This window comes from Falco cherrug, chromosome 7 (assembly GCF_023634085.1).
Source record: "Falco cherrug isolate bFalChe1 chromosome 7, bFalChe1.pri, whole genome shotgun sequence".
Lineage (NCBI taxonomy): Eukaryota > Metazoa > Chordata > Aves > Falconiformes > Falconidae > Falco > Falco cherrug.
The window spans coordinates 41350399-41364285 of NC_073703.1; the positions used below are offsets into that span (position 1 = coordinate 41350399).

Below are 13887 nucleotides of genomic sequence, written 5' to 3' on the forward strand. Positions count from 1 at the left end.
TATGTGGATATAAATGAGCCAAAGGCTCACCTTGGGAGCAATTAACGACCAGGTTCATTAGCTGTCGACACAGCTATAGAGTGTGGGGATGTGATTCACAGCTGTGCTTGTGGTGATCCCAGGTTTGGGCACCCTGGGTGTCCTCTGGCCAGGCAGAAACCCCTGTCTCACTGACTGCACCCGGGCTATGCCATCGGCTGTAGCCCAGCAGCCTCCACGTGCTCCACGGACAACGTCACCAGGCTGCAACGGCCTCCCTGGCTCACACACTGTTTCTGGAAGGAGGCACTTGGGGTATGTTTTACTCTTTTCTCACTATCATCCAAGGCTGTACCTGGAGGAAGGGAACCAAAACTCCCCTCACTTCCCCCCCCCCCCCCCCCACATCCCTCAGCCCCGCTACAAAGACAAGTCAAGGGGGAATCTCACATTTACACTTCAGGCAGGTGTAGTCTGACATCTCTTGTTCAGCATGGAGACAGACATGGGTCAGCATAGCCTTTAGCTTTGCAAATACAGCAGAGTTGTTGCTTGTCACACAGCTACCTGCCTTGTGTTAAACTGGCAGCACAGGCCTCAGGTCTCTGCACTTGTCAGGCTTTGCTTGGACTTGTCCTAGCCTGCCTGGTTGTTTTTTTTTTTTTAGCTTCTTTGTTTGTTACAGTAATTATCCAGCAATCAGGTACTATTACCTGATTTTCTGAAATTGTTCCTTAGCTTTATATGATTGTATGGTATAACATTTACATATTTACACATCTAGATATTTCTGTAACTAGGAGATATTAAGTAGTTATTCTTAAAGTGAAGTTGTCTATGGCCCTAGTATGAAAAATGAAGGAGTACAGGCATGGCAGGATGATAGCAGGGGACTGAAGAGTAGAGGCACAGGATGATATTGGAGGCTTCAGGGCTATACCAGCTTGCAGTGCTCAGTTACTGGTCATCAAAGGACAGCAGCCTTGCAAGCTGGGTAAAACCAGTTTGAGGGATAACAGAGACTGAGTACCCAGTGTGTGTAAACCACAGCACAGGTAGTAAACTCACACGTAGTGTGGACCTGTGAACCAATGAAGGAAGAGCAAGGGGTAGAGCACACCAGCGAATGTATAAAAATGACCCCAGGCAGGCTCCAGAGCACAGAGGTTGCATCCACCACCATTGTACTCCCCCCAGCAAGGGTGCAGGATGCTGCCATCCTGCCGCCTCCTTCCCTTAGGGCTGAAGCCATCAACCTGAGGAACCAGTGGGCCAGAGAAAGGGTGAGCATAACACCAGAGAATGGGGAAGATACTAAAAAGTTTGTGTGTACTAATTTTAACAACACATAATCTGAATTGTAAGTCTCAGTATTGTAACCAGACTAACAATTCTTGGTTAAGACTGTTAAGATTTTAAATATTCTGCTGATAAATTCTTATCTTTGCATACAAGGCATGGGTTTTTTCACCATAACAGGATTTTGAGTATAAGAAATCCGTGGTAATTCAAGCCACCTACTCTGTTAACTGGGTGCAAAAAAACTGGTAATACTGAGTGCCCTGCACACCTGGGTAGAGCCAAAGCCCCATTGCTTTCTTGCTTGCTGTATGTGATATGAAAATACCCACACAGTGCAAGGTAATCTCTGAAATGAGTGGAGCAGCATGACCAAAGCCTCAGCTGTTCAAGAAGAGACAGTCCTGCCAGAACATGGTGTTCCCCTGACCAAAACTCAAGGTAGGGGCTGTTTCAGGCCACAGATGTGAACAAGGATGGCTAGTATCTCACTTGCTCTCTGTCATCGTAATTACTGCAGGATGTCAGAGACACTGAGCAAGACCCCAGGGCTGGGGAAAATGGGAGCTTTCAATGAGGAGGCACCAGCACCCACTACCCCACAACTGTCTACAGCTTCTCTCTGTTAAGAGACACCTGGAGGGCTGCCACACCAGATGCAATGATGTATCAGTGACAACAGACCTGTCCAACTTGTCGTCTTTGGCAAAAGGGGAAGGCAGCGGGTGAGCAGCCCCAGGGTGCACTGAGGCTGTGGCACCAAAAGTCCCTGTTTCAGCAGTAAGTCAGAGGATGTCAGCACCCATGGGAAAGCACAGAACATGGTGCACGCAGCAGCACAGCCATGGGAGGATGATCCCAGAGATTTCTGAGAAGGGAAGGGGGGCAGAAATATGCAAGAGACTCACAAGTAGACACATGCTGTGTCTGGAAAAGGAATGGTAAAGCTACCCCGGATGCCAGCTTTTGTGGTGTTTAGAGCAGAAGCAGGAGTAAATCGTGGGTTTACCCAAAAGGCAGTGTTTTAGCACAAGATCAGCTTCACAGGGTGATACGAGTGTCCCAGAGGTCCCTTCTCCCAGTGCCTAGGTGATGGCACATACAGAACTGACGTTTTGGGAAAAAAACATCCCTTCAAAACCCACCCCTTTGCAGTCAGTCACTGAACTCGTCCGGCTGCCGAGCATTTAAAACCTTGTGGACCAATATGGGACAAAAGGCAAAAAGATGGTGCAAGAAGAGGAAGAGGGATTCAAGGCAATGAGACAGACCTGGGAGGCAGCCATGTCCCCATCCTCCTTCAATGATCTTTGCCTAGCCTTCCCTCCCCACAGGTCCCCTGCCATGTGTCAGACCCCAGGACTTCCAGCTCTTCCCCACAGCTGGGCAGCAAGACCGTAGGGAAGACTGGTGCAGGGCCAGCCACATCACTGAGGGACAAGATCTGGGTGGCCACAGGTCAGAGACCCTCGCCACCCCCGCTCCCTCTGGGTGCAAGGGGCAGCCCAGGCAGGAGGCTGTGACCCACAGCCCAGGGACCTTCTGGGTCACCACTCCAGGGCTAACAGGCTCCCCTCCGCTCTGCTGAGGTGGTCAGAGGAAGCCTGTCCCATGGACAATACTTAAAACCTCTTTGTTAGTCTGGAAATAGAGGAAAGCAGGACAAAAGCGTTAGTATGTCTCCTTTTTCTTTGCTTCCTTACCTGATGTACTGATACTCTGTTATTCAGTCACTAGACATTTAGCAACTTGACCAAAAGCACCTTTTTTTTTTTTTTCACAGATAGCCATAAGAAATAAGATTTCATCATTATTTATTCTGTCTTATCTTCAGTGACTAATCCAGGCAGCTACAGATTGGTGGAAGGCATCAGCATGCCTCTACCACTGACAAGGGACAGCAGCTCACCAAGAGGAGGTGAAATCACAGCTGAAAGCTCTAGTAGGTAATTTTCTTCACGGTTACATGGAAAAACTATTTAAAAACAAATGTTCCCAGCTGTAAATGACTGTGACTGTCCTCCTGTGACAGCTACTCAGAAGTTGCTGTGGCAAACCGCCCGTGTGCTCATTCACATGTGTCAAAATCACGGCTCCCAGAGCACCCAGCCTCTAACCAGAACTGACATCAAAACATACGGTTCTGTTGGTGCTGGGGCACTGATAACAGCCAGCAGTTTTAAGGACAGCTTGTTGCAGGCCAGGTGCAACATGGTTGTGTGGGTTATTGCTTGAAGGAGACCAGTGTGAGAATCTGATTGTTTGTGACCACTCTCCAGTCGATCTGAGCATATGAATGTCACAGCCTGATCTAGTTCTATCCATTATTTTATATCCCTGGGTGTGCTATGGTTTTTTACACAGAGAAGCTATCTGCCTGCTAAATGATGCAGCTGAGAGATTATCAGACTACCTAGTGTGTTGAAATAGCTGGCTTCAAAGCAAGGGAGATAACTGTTTAACTAAGGTAACATGTTTGGCCACAGATAAAAGCCTAGCATGACTTAATATTTGTATACCAGCCAAAACTTTAACAAAAAGCTTTAGCAATATATGCTAGAGGGATTTATTTTTCATATATTCTCAAAATATATCTTGAGTTCTTCATACAGTAGTGAGGAAAAGAGACACTTTCTGGAGTGGCCTTGCAGTGGAAATGAGCTCAGCCTGTCACGCTGGGCAGTGAGGGTAATGCTGTCCCACGTAGCCCCCCAGCATCAGCTGGGGAAGCCTGGCTGACTCAGCAGTCTTCCCAAACTGGCAGATCTCATGTGCATTTTTCTTCATGAAGTCAGCTTCCTCTGGTCTCAGAAGAAAAACTTTCTAATGATTCCAGATTTTAGCGAAACACAAATCCAAAGTTCAAGAAACAAAGTATGTGTTTAATTTGGCAGCTGCAGAAAAGCTCAGCCTTCCACGTTAGCATGGGAGGTTAGCTCGGTCTGCTTCTGCTCCTGGCCACCAGGACCAGCAGTGCTGGGGCAAAGCCTGGATACGTACAAGGCCACTTGGGATGAGAAACCAAGGGTATCCTTACGGTGAGGGCTGAGGATAAACAGGAGCTCTGGTGGAAGAAGCCACAGGGCTGCTGCTCCCAGCCTCGCTGCCAACAGGAGGACCACTGGCCATGATGCAAGAGCCCCAGTGTCACCCTTCCCATGCCCCTGCCTGTGCTGTCCTTCCCTGGGTAGCACAGACAGGGACTGCAGGGGAAAGAAGAGATCTCCATGAAGCTGGAAGTCTGAAGTCAGGAGCATAACTGTGTTTGCTGCCGCATTGAGGGCGCAATCTGCCCCACAGAAGAAATACCGGCATCCAAATGTCCCTTCTAACCTGATACAAGCAAACCCCATATTTTTAGGATATGACAAATGGGATCACCATACCATTGCAGAATCAAAATTAGACACTTCAAGACATTTTGTTTCAGCTTAGTTCTGCCTACTATGTGTATCATATTGTAACCAATGCAGATTGCATTGACCAACACAGGGCGTATATATCTCAGTGGTTCCTTAAGCGCTTCAGGAAGATGTGAGCCTCACACCCCAAGACCATTCAACAAGGTAGTACAAAATCTGGACATTTTCTAGATTATTGGGAGACTGTGATGACAGCGCTTTATAACAGAGATTTTGTCCCAGCTCAAATGTATTACTGTTGAGATTACAGAATGCGTACAGGTTCTAGGACCCTGTGCCCTCCTGCCTGCTCCCCCACTGCTGAGCCGTGCTGGTGCTGCTTGACATGCTAGGAAGGCCTCCTTGGGTGCTGTGCTCCATCAAGGCATACTTTCTTCTCAGCTTCCTTCTGCAGACCTGCTCTTAGACTGACAGAAATTTGCTACCATTCCTGAGCAAACCCTCCTAACGGGCACCAGGACATTGGCCAGATCCTGCCAGCTCTGCACCTGTTTGCCCTGACGTTCTGGCATTTAGCTATGTTCATTGTCATCTCTCCTACAGATTCACACACAAATGCACACGCACACACACACACTCATCTTTGCTGTATGTTTTGGGATCACAAAAGTGTTAACCGCTCGTATAATTAAACCAAATGACTCTATAGGAGATTGTGGCTAAGACACTCTCAATGCACAGTAGAGATTTTGTGAGAAAATGCTTTGCTAGTTTATACCTTTGTTTTCCAGTCTCTCAGAGTAAACTTAAGATAACCTTCATGTTTGCATTGCAGCAAGCACGCTGATTTTGCATACTTCTTCCACCCCATGCCTTATCACTTGATTTTAAACTAGGAGATAAAACTCTGGGCAAAGACTCCATTGCACAGCTTATTTTTCTTTCCAGCAGAACTGAAACAGAGAAGAGGCACTGACATTTCACCAGTGCTTAGGACCAAATTTCAGCCTGGCTTCCACTTTTGCTTTTGCGACCTCCTTTGTTAGAACTTGTTTGCTTGCAGGCTTTTCAGTATCATTGTGCAGACTGGCCTCAACATCTGCATCTATCATATCTACGTGAACTAGATGTGTTGTTACCAACATGAACTGCAGCATGTGCAATCGATTACTAAATTGGTCCTTGCCTGAGCAAGGCCTGTTAAACCCACAGCTTGCTCAGTGAAGTAATACAGTTACGTCATTACACAACTGCTTCATACAGAGACTGTTTATCGCACTTCCCCTGAGCAGCACGAGCTATACTGCTATAGGCCCAGCTGTATTCATTATCATTGCTCCTACAGAGGGGTTCTCAGTGGCTCAGCTCTCAGTGAGAACTCAGAACCCATGACACCATGTCCGGGCTGGGCACACCTAGGGTAAGAGCTGTGAGTCAGGTAAGTGTGGGAGTCACACAGACACAGGGTGGGCAATATACCTATTCCTGTGGTGCTAGCTAGCAGTGGAAGCAGTGAGTTTTGCAAGGCTTCACATGTTGAATTTTGGCCAAAAAGGCAGAAACAGTTGCACTGATTTCCAAAAATTATATTTGATGAACAATTCCACCTTCATATTAAAATAGTATGCACACAAGAACAGGTTTCTGCTATGATCCAAAGGATTAGTTTAAAGCAAAATACTTTTAGAGTGAAAATATTCTGTACAAAACTTTTTGTTCTGGCATAAGACATCCTTTTAAATTTGTCATCTGGCAAAGAGTTTAAGCTCAACCAAGAAGTCATGCTGGAATGAAAGTCCACATAAGGATTTAGGGTAGTAACACTTTCCTGTCACAGTTCTACTGCTTTATTTCCTCATGTAGACAGCCCTGTGTCAGGTAAATTTTACTGATACAATGATAAAACATACCCACACTGAAAAAGACTGTTAATTTCCCTCTCTTTATTATTGTAATGGTTTGTAACTTATAGGTTTCTTTCTTCAGATGAAATACATGAGTTCTCTATTTTTCATGTTCTCTTTAGGGCTTTTGATATGGCTGCTAGCAGACATCCCTCCTCTGCAGCCCATGTTACACATTACCTGGGAAGAACAATTTGATCTGGTACACAACAGCAGGAGGCTGAGCATCTAAGCACGTTTGTCACATGCAGTCCATGTTACTCATACACAAGCCTAAGAAGGAGTTGAGACCTGATGTTTGGAACATGTTAGAAGTGAAGACAGTTGCTTATACAGTCCAGCCTGTATGGAGTACAGACAAGGTGGATTATCACTGGGTCTGACCTACCACAGGTATCAAAGTAGGTCCAATGACTATATTCTTTCTATAGAAAGAGACTGCAGAGCAACTTAGTGTCCAAGCTTAGGTCTCCCAATGCATGTTACGAATGTGATGTGCCTAAGCTGTAAGATAACTAAGGTCAAGCTGAAGATATGAGTTTGGGTGACAAGTGTATGAACCATGATGCTAAAGACTAAAGCCTGTTCTCAAGCGCTCTCTTGATACACAGTCCTCAACTTCATGCTATTACTGCACTGGTGTTCCCAAGAGCACTTGTTTTCCTCTTGGTCAGAGAGCAGTCTTGTTAAATATAGCCACTTGCTTAATAAAAATGTAGTTGAAATATCATATTCACCCTACGTTTATCTTCTACTAAATAGACATGTTGGCTGACAAGAAGTCTCACCACAGGACTGGCTGTCCTTTAGAATGACAATGACTGGAACTTGAAGACACCACTGCTGACTGAAGAACGGGTGGTGAACGGTAATTTAAACCTCCTGTCAATGCAAATGCTTCCATGCTCGTTACAATGCCAAGAAGAAAAATGAATACCCCCATCAAAGACAAATTATATGATGCAGAAATGTCACATTCATTCTATAATCAGCTACTGACCAAGGTTACCATCATTCAGTATGGAGTGACTTCAGTGGGATCCAAAAATTGTTTCATTATACAGGGAGCAAAATAGGTGCTTTCAATCAAAAATGACTAAGAAGGAAACACTGAAGATACTCGATGAGGCCTTCTGGGAGGTAAGAAGGATGTCCTCGATGTGTTTAGCGACTTATTCTGATCTGGCCACAGAGCCAGGAAGTGTCTGAAGTAAAACTGCTCCCACGCTGGACACACCACTCTCTGTAAAGGCATATATAATACCATGTATTACAGGCTTTCAAATGCTTCAGTTTGGCACAAAATCCTGACTGTAGGAGAGCGGGAATCTTTCCAAGAAAAGGCATATAGAGCAGTGCTGATATGGTGCTTATGGCTGTAGCACAGAAAAGCAGGACTTACAGCTGAATCTTCAGAGAGGCTCTCACAGTGAAGGTGCTTTAAGTTGGTCCATGGTCCACAGTCCACATCCTGTGGGAACACAACTTTCTACTCCAAGTGAGTCAGTGTCCAAAGAGACTGCTTTGCCAACACCAAACACGTGGCAAAATGCTGTCACTAGCCAAGTCACAAACTTTGCATGGCCAGTTATGCTTCATGACCTGATGAAATCTGAAGCCAGGTTTTGAGCATCTCCAAGGAAGGTTACTATTTCTGAGCACTGTTCAGTAAAGTCCCAGCTTCCTGCCATCTTGCTTGTCTTCCTTTTTTCTCCCCTCCTTCCAGCTGCCCTATCACCCTCTAGGTATGGATACTTTCATAAAAACTGCTCAGCAAGAACGTATCTCACTACTCTTTTCTATCCAGCAAGTGAATGTTATGATTTCATTTTCCTCCAACACATCGATGGGCCTAACTTACCAGCATAAAAATAAACAGGCAAAAGCAAACCTGTGCACTTTTTTTGGGGTATATAAAAATAGTTATCTGTCCTACAGATTCAGTGAAACCTGGTTTCCATAGCTGCTCTGGTGTGGATTCTCTGATGTCTAGCAGACAAACTCACCAGCTCCTCCCACAGTGCTGGCTGAAGAAGTGTCTCTGTCCTAGATCAGGCCATTCAATTTCATGAAATTTGTATGAATTTGGTATGTTTCAGACCTTTATAATTTTTTCAGATTGGATGCCAGAAGAGAATACATTCAAAATATATAAAATGGAATGGAGAGAAGGGGGGAGAGAGAGAGAATGAGACAGAGAAAGTATAACCAAAATTTCCTTAAAAAAAAACAAGCTGAAAATTCACTGTGTCACAGTTGCAAAGTTGGATGGCACTTTAGCCAGGAAATACCAGGAACCGGGAAGACCAACAAAATGCTGTAGTGGTCTAAAGGAAACCTCTCAAAAGAACTATAAACTTTTCCCCTGGTTCCCATCAGGAGTGAGAGAGATTCATGCATTTGCTCCATTTCCCAAATCATTTTGCTAACTTAAATGTTATTCTCACTAGCAATGTATATGCATCCTTAAAAAGTTCCGTTTCAAAGACGAGTAAGGTTGCTAAGTGACATTAGCACTTAAATCAAGGAAATGAATAATTAACACCTCACATCTGGCACTGCCCACATATTAAACACAATATTCTTATGAAACATAAAACAGTCTTTGAGTCCCCACACAGCTCATAGACAGGGGTTGCTGTCCCATTTAACTGTTTCACTGTCTAAATATTTTTCCTTAAGGGAAAGAAACAATGAAAATATTAGTTACAAATTTTCAACTGATAGTGGATTTTTAGTATGTCTGTTTCTTGAAGACATTATATGTATGATCAAGTGATAGACACAAGTATCCAGTGTCTCTGGCCTTACATTTGAGACTGATCATTATGGATGTCTCTTGTATCTAGCAGTGTGTAACGTACTATCCTTGTAACTCAAACTCACAAGAACTATGCTGTTGCTATATCGCAGCTTTATGCAGAGTATTAAGAAAATGTTCGTGTCTCCTTAAAGATTTGTTTATCTGCCCTTGCTTCTCCACTTTAGCTTTATTGTTTTCAGGTAAACTCAGGGATTGCCTTTAAAAGGGACTGGTCCCAAAACTAGCATGCAGAATTTAATAGAAGCACACAGATACTGACTTGTCCCATTGAAGAACAGGTAAAGTGCTGAAGCAGCCTAAAGACATCAAGTCCTGTATGAAAACAAACCCTTATTTAAATGCTTTGTGAAAGCACAGCCAGGCAGATACATACTTTCTCTAGGAAGAAGAATTCCTTTTGACTACCCACCACATGCAGCCTACAGGAAGCTCACACTCAAGCCATCAGAACTAGTACCAGACCTGTAGTAGGTTACTGGATTGACATCCATGTTTAAAAGGAAAACAAACAAACAAACAAAAACAAACAAACAAAAAAACCCAACAACCCCACAATGCAGAGCTCTTTGCCAGCCACTCTGGACAATGTGGATAACGCTACCTGGCACACGTTTGGTACTTAGTAAACCTCAGCACATTTCACAAGTGCAGGAGGGCATCTTTTGCTTGTCTTTTAGAGAGGCCAAAGTGCAAAGATTTCTTCATTACATCAGGCCAGACAAAGACTGCAGGTCACAGGAACTCAACTTGATTATTACAGCAGTAAGGAGATGCCTGCACAGTGCACATAAACATGGAATTTGCATAAGGAATAGTGGGAAAATGCCATATTTGAAGTTCAGGCGATCAGAAATCATCAATGTTAAAATTTTCTGCCACTCTAAAGATGCAATAGTAAGGTTGGGGTATTTTTTTTCCCCTTAGACATACCAGTCTTTTTTATTAGACACTTTGTAATTCCTGCCTTTAAACTTGATTTTTTAGGGGAATTTAGAATAAAAATGCACTGGCATATCACATCTACTGGAGAAACTTTCAGACGCCTTCCCAGCAAAACAGAAATATCTTTCAGTGCTGTTTTTTTTAGATTTGTGTCTCCTGCCTGCTGAAGTCCTGCCTCACGATAAAAACTTTGTACAGCACAGAGAAGGGCAGATGTCCAAACACACAACATTGTCTTTCTTCCCATCAGAGAAACAGAGGTTTGGATGACACCTGCTGGCTCCGGGGGACTAGGCAAACAGCAGCTTGTCCATTCCTGTATGTAACAATGCGGGGCAAAAAAGTTATCAAGAATGAAGATGTTCCTGTGCTGTGAGTCAGAGGATCACAGGAAACAAGGGTGGGAGTGACTTAAAAATGTCATTTACTCGGTGGGAGTGACTTAAAAAGGTCGCTTACTCCATCTCCTGGAATAAAGCAGGATTCATGCTACTTCCACCATACCTCCTGGATGATTGTTTTACCTGTTACTGAAAACTGACAGTACTTCTCTTGACACAAATATACTTCAGTGTTGCAGCATTTTTGCTTCCCTATAAAAGCTTCCATAGTAGACTGTCCTATTAACAGATAATTATAAATTCATTTCTGTGTTCAAGGACAAATAGTGCTTGACTGTGAAGCTGAAAATGTTAAGGAGATAATTCAGCCCTATGATATGAAATACTGCAGCTTTACTGCTTTGTCCATCTTGTACAGTAACGCACCCATCCCACCCCAGGTGAGAAGCAGGAATATATACCTTCTAAAGATGCTTTCACTACAGGAATCCTCCCATATGAACAGCTGCATAGGCCTAGCTCTCTACGAAATGGGTTGGGCTTATAAAAAGTGTAGGTGTGGAGCCATTAGGGTGTTTGCATCCAGCTGATTTCAATTATAACTTGGACTCTGAGTGGGAGAAACAGCAGCAGCCACCTTGATGAATCATCTTGTTGACAAACTAAATTATGTTCAAGAGATTGTACAGAGAGCTGGTTTATACCTGTTAGAGCATGTTCATTTATGTGTTATGAGTAATTTCACAGTGAGACTTCAGAAGAAATATAGATCTTTGAAAATTATTTCTGTATCTCCTGCGCTACTCCTGGTACACTGGTATTTTGCTTAGTCTAAGAAAAGCAGAAGAGTTTAGATAACATTGAGCCCAAATATTGTCCTAAATTAACAATTTTTACCCTAATTCTTCTCATCAGACTCCAGCCTGGACAGTATTTTTGACTAACCTCAACTAGCTCCATCAAGACAGATGTAAATACCCTGTGTCTGCCCTTGAGAAACCAAATGGGTATCCACTAGCTGAGGACAGAAATTTGCAGGGGCTTGAGTGAAATGTATCTATTTTTGGTTACTACCTTTTTTGAGCAAGGCAAGAAAGTAGGTTCCAGAAAATCTCTTACTAGGAACCTGGTACAGATGCACTTAATTAAATCACCAGTTTCCTTCCTGGAACTGGTATCATGCCCATCATATCTCACAGCCCACCTGGAAGCTCAGCTATGGTCAAGTTACAAACATCACCAAAATGGGTCACAGCATGTGAAACAGGGGCTATTGCTGTACCAAGCAGCTTGTGACTAGAAGCAACCACAGTTAGCACAGGGAACCTAAACCCAAACCCCCCCAAATATTAAGATGACTGGTCACTCCATGGTCACTGAATATTTCCTAAAACAGACTGGCGAAAGTAAGTAAAAGGAAAAGCAGCCACCAAAGCAGAGGTGTTGCCAGCCCCACAAGAAGAACTGCAAAAGGATGAAAGGGCCTTATAACAGAAACCCTCTGAATACTTGGAACAAGCAACTGAGCCTGCAGTATCTACCCCCAGGTACTCAAGAGTCACAGGGCCTTTGACAAACAGATTGGTGAGGACCTGGAGTACATAATCACTGCCAAGTTTTGCGGAGCTGTATATGCATCCAGAATCGCTTTGCCTGTTAATGAACAGACAGTCTTTAGCTCAGCTGCTTACGTACCAGTCGCTTATTGCCCAGCCTCAGCACTGTCCTGGCACAAGCTCCCAGCAGAGACGCAACTGGGCAGCAACACACGTGTACTGCCCTTGTTTGTTCTGTTCTCAGGGACAGTTTTGTCTTAACTGTGGAAAAGTGCAATTTTGCCAGTGTGACACACCAGCAATCCTCTCCCAGTAAATCACTCTGTGGATACGTATAGTTTGGCAGGGTTACCCATATGCTGTGTGGTGTTTTACCGCTCAGAAAGCTCTGTTGAATCCAAGGGGTGACTGACAATATAAATAGTAGTTGGTGGGAGGAATATGTTACTCACAATAGTGTGTAGAGGATACTCTCAGGAAGGTATTACCCAGCATGAAAAACTAGCAAGGCCTTTGTGAATAACTAGAGAGGAAGACAATTCCCTCAGATCTCTGTACACAGCCAATACATCTCATAGCAGCCTCCTTTTTCTTCCAGGTAAAATAGGATTGATGTGGGTTTTGTGGTCCAGAAAAGATTTAACTGGAAGACTCAAAGACTTTAAGATTTCTTCAAACCCTTATTTTTCCTACCACCTATGAGCAAGACTTCAGCTTTTGAATATTAACTATCAATATTGTTGCTTCCTAACTCAGGCAGGGCTTTCAGCGGTCACCATGCGTGTCAGGGTCCTGGTGCAAGGGCTAGGAAGAGGCTTGGTTGCTACTGTCATTGCAAATAACATCGCTAATTTTGCTGAGCACAAAAGCTGGGTATGGTTTTGTGTGCGGCAGGTTTTCCTTGTATTGTCATCTTGGGTCGCAACCACAGTAGTGCAGCCTCCAGAAGACAAATGGATTCAGAAGCAATCACAGTAATACAGCTTTGTTTGACCATCAGATGCAAATTTCTTCCATATAATGAGAAGACATTTGAATTTCAAATCCAACTGAATTAACCACAAATAAATATAGACTAAGAAGAAGAAAAAAATGTCCAGTCATCTGGACAGAGAACTCAAGTTCTGGAGTCACTGGGGCATTCACGGTGGAGCTTTTTACATTTAGGAGATAGACCACATGATGTTAGGGCAGGGCCTTCCGTCAGTAACTCTGTCTTATATTCCTGCGTTCTTTAATACAATACCTGCACTTGGGGTCTACTATGACCAGGATTGTTTCTAAAAGGAAGAACATTTTAAAATAATTGAAACCAAGGAAGAATTTAGGTACCTAGAGCCTGCAACTCTTCATGACCCCCCCTGTTGAACTTCTTAAGAGCATAAAAGCTGCAGGTGTCCTCCAGTAATGTGTCCCTGTGACGTGGATACAAACCTGGTTAGACCATGGAGAGGCTACATTCAGGTCTTAAGCACTTCTTAATCAAATCTTATACCTTGTAAGCAAACACTGTTGTCACCTTTATATAAGTAATAATCAGCAGCAACAATGCCCTTCTGCACAGAGTCCTGGATGCCCAATTTCTTTATGGACTTTCTAAAATTTCATCCTTTGCTCTGACAATGCCTCCACTTAGACTGCGTATAATAATATATCATAATATATTATAAGTTGAAAAGT

The 13887-nt window shown here is 43.7% G+C and overlaps 1 long non-coding RNA gene across 2 annotated transcripts; it reads left to right on the top strand.

Moving 5' to 3' along the window:
* Positions 1-395: 395 nt before the first annotated feature.
* LOC129736550 (uncharacterized) lies at positions 396-8434 on the top strand. 2 transcript variants are annotated; one of them, XR_008733309.1, is made up of 2 exons: positions 396-3224; positions 6667-8434. It is a non-coding gene; the product is annotated as an uncharacterized LOC129736550 (long non-coding RNA). The 2 variants fall into 2 exon arrangements; XR_008733308.1 differs by having other exon boundaries at positions 396-3220.
* The last annotated feature ends 5453 nt before the right edge of the window (positions 8435-13887 follow it).